The sequence below is a fragment of the Physeter macrocephalus genome, chromosome 2, assembly GCF_002837175.3.
Source record: "Physeter macrocephalus isolate SW-GA chromosome 2, ASM283717v5, whole genome shotgun sequence".
Lineage (NCBI taxonomy): Eukaryota > Metazoa > Chordata > Mammalia > Artiodactyla > Physeteridae > Physeter > Physeter macrocephalus.
This window is the reverse complement of record NC_041215.1, coordinates 20,655,044-20,658,759: the sequence shown is the minus strand read 5'-3', so window position 1 is coordinate 20,658,759 and position 3,716 is coordinate 20,655,044.

Genomic DNA, 3,716 nt, shown 5'->3' with positions numbered 1-3,716 from the left:
GCCACAACAGTGAGAGGCCCACGTATCGCAAAAAAAAAAAAAAAAAAAAAGTTAAACATGGAGTTACCGCGTGACCTGCAATTCACCCCTCGGTAGCTGTCCAAGAGAAATGAAAACACATGTCCACACACAGACGTGTACGTGAATATTCAGAGCAACACTATTCGTAATAGCTAAAAAGTGGAAACAATCCAAAGGTCCATCAACTGGTGAATGGATAAAGAATATAAGGTCCATCCATACAGTGGCATATTATTTGGCCATGAAAAGGAGAGAAGCACTGACACTCACAACAACGTGGACGGACCCTGAGAACACGACGCTCAGTGAGAGAAGCCAGACACAGAAGGACACACAGGGTGTGATTCCATTCATATGAAACATCCAGAACAGGCAAGTCCACAGAGACAGACAGTGGGTTCGTCATTGTCAGGGACTGAGGAGGGGGATGGGAGTGACCGCTAATGGGGACGGGGCTTCTTTTGGGGGGTGATAAGAATGTTCTAAAATTGACTGCGGTGATGGCTGCACAACTCCGTGAAGATACAAAAAAAACACTGAATTACACGCTTTAAATGGGCAAATTGTGTAGTATGTGAATTATGTCTCAATAATGCTTAAAAAAAAAAACCAGCAAGTCTGATAATCAACAAATAAGTAAACCAATCCAACTAGCACTAACTTTCCAAAACCGTACATGGAAAAGGACAGGTCATTTGACAATCAGGCGTCTGACTCCACGCCCACCTGTACACGAGCACATGAACTTCAGTTATTCCATCCCATCAGGCTGCTGGGGTCTAATTCCCTTCCAAGAAGTCACGATCCATAAACCGAGCAGCAGAGCCACAGGCTGGGATCGGGCTGGTGGGAGAAGATGCGCAACACCAACCCCCAGGCACCAAGGTCCACACTGCGGCCAAGTCAAGAGGACAGCTGGCCGAGGTCACAGGGCATAGCCAGCTGGGGCCACCGGTCAGACAGCCTAGATTCTAACACCTGCTTGGGGCCGGACACAGAGAGCGGGACTCGGCAACTTTCCCAGCCACGGAGCCTCGACGTCCCCACGTGGGGTTGCGGGGAAATCGAAATCGCCCGGTTGCTCTAAGGACTAAACGTGGTGTTTAAAGAACAGAGGTGCGGGGCTTCCCTGGTGGCGCAGGGGTTAAGAATCCGCCTGAAAATGCAGGGGACACGGGTTCAAGCCCTGGTCTGGGAAGATCCCACAAGCCTCGGGGCAACTAAACCACTGCACCACAACTACTGAGCCTGTGCTCTAGAGCCCGCGAGCCGCAACTACTGATATACATTAAAAAATAAAAAAATAAAAAATAAATAGTGTTAGAACAACTGGTTGTCCACATGCAAAAGAATGAATTTGGACTCCCTCTTCATACCACATAAAAAAACTAACTCAAAATGGATCATAGACCTAAATGTAAGAGCCAAAATTATAAAATTCTTCGAAGAAAACGTAGGCGCAAATCTTCACAACCTTGGAATTGGCAAAGGATTCTTAAATAAGACACCCAAAGCACAAGAAATAAAAGAAAAAATAACAGAAAAATTGGACTTTATTAAAATAAAAACTGCCACGCTTCAAAGAACACAACCAAGAAGGTAAAAAGACAACCCACAGAACAGGAGAAAATACTCACAAATCATTTATCAAGTGAGGGACTTGTATCCTGAATGCATGAAGAATTCTTACAACTCAATAATGAGAAGACAAATAACCCAATTAAATATGGGCAAAAGATCTGAATAGACATTTCTCCAAAGAAGATACACAAATGGTCAATCAGCACATGAAAAGACCACCCCCACCCCCGACATCATTACCACCAGGAAATGCAAATCAAAGCTACAATGAGATACTACTTCGTACCGGCCAGGATGGCTAAAATAAAAAATACAGAAGATAACAAGTGTGGGTGAGGATATGGAAAAATCAGAACCCTCATGCTCGCCTGATGGAAATGGAAAATGGGGCAGCTGCTTTGGAAAAAAGTCTGGCAGGTCCTCAAAAAGTTAAACACGGGGGCTTCCCTGGTGGCGCAGTGGTTGAGAGTCCGCCTGCCGATGCAGGAGACGTGGGTTCGTGCCCCGGTCCGGGAAGATCCCACATGCCGCGGAGCGGCTGGGCCCGTGAGCCACGGCCGCTGAGCCTGCACGTCCGGAGCCTGTGCTCCGCAACGGAAGAGGCCACAACAGTGAGAGGCCCACGTATCGCAAAAAAAAAAAAAAAAAAAAAGTTAAACATGGAGTTACCACGTGACCTGCAATTCACCCCTCGGTAGCTGTCCAAGAGAAATGAAAACACATGTCCACACACAGACGTGTACGTGAATATTCAGAGCAACACTATTCGTAATAGCTAAAAAGTGGAAACAATCCAAAGGTCCATCAACTGGTGAATGGATAAAGAATATAAGGTCCATCCATACAGTGGCATATTATTTGGCCATGAAAAGGAGAGAAGCACTGACACTCACAACAACGTGGACGGACCCTGAGAACACGACGCTCAGTGAGAGAAGCCAGACACAGAAGGACACACAGGGTGTGATTCCATTCATATGAAACATCCAGAACAGGCAAGTCCACAGAGACAGACAGTGGGTTCGTCATTGTCAGGGACTGAGGAGGGGGATGGGAGTGACCGCTAATGGGGACGGGGCTTCTTTTGGGGGGTGATAAGAATGTTCTAAAATTGACTGCGGTGATGGCTGCACAACTCCGTGAAGATACAAAAAAAACACTGAATTACACGCTTTAAATGGGCAAATTGTGTAGTATGTGAATTATGTCTCAATAATGCTTAAAAAAAAAAACCAGCAAGTCTGATAATCAACAAATAAGTAAACCAATCCAACTAGCACTAACTTTCCAAAACCGTACATGGAAAAGGACAGGTCATTTGACAATCAGGCGTCTGACTCCACGCCCACCTGTACACGAGCACATGAACTTCAGTTATTCCATCCCATCAGGCTGCTGGGGTCTAATTCCCTTCCAAGAAGTCACGATCCATAAACCGAGCAGCAGAGCCACAGGCTGGGATCGGGCTGGTGGGAGAAGATGCGCAACACCAACCCCCAGGCACCAAGGTCCACACTGCGGCCAAGTCAAGAGGACAGCTGGCCGAGGTCACAGGGCATAGCCAGCTGGGGCCACCGGTCAGACAGCCTAGATTCTAACACCTGCTTGGGGCCGGACACAGAGAGCGGGACTCGGCAACTTTCCCAGCCACGGAGCCTCGACGTCCCCACGTGGGGTTGCGGGGAAATCGAAATCGCCCGGTTGCTCTAAGGACTAAACGTGGTGTTTAAAGAACAGAGGTGCGGGGCTTCCCTGGTGGCGCAGGGGTTAAGAATCCGCCTGAAAATGCAGGGGACACGGGTTCAAGCCCTGGTCTGGGAAGATCCCACAAGCCTCGGGGCAACTAAACCACTGCACCACAACTACTGAGCCTGTGCTCTAGAGCCCGCGAGCCGCAACTACTGAGCCTGCAAGCCACAACTACTGAGCCTGTGTGCTGCAGCTACTGAGCCCACACGCTGCAACTGCTGAAGCCTGTGCACCTAGAGCCCGTGCTCCGCAACAAGAGAAGCCACCGCAATGAGAAGCCCGCGCACCACAACCAAGAGTAGCCCCCGCTCGCCGCAACTAGAGAAAGCCCGTGCGCAGCAATGAAGACCCAATGCAGCCAAAAA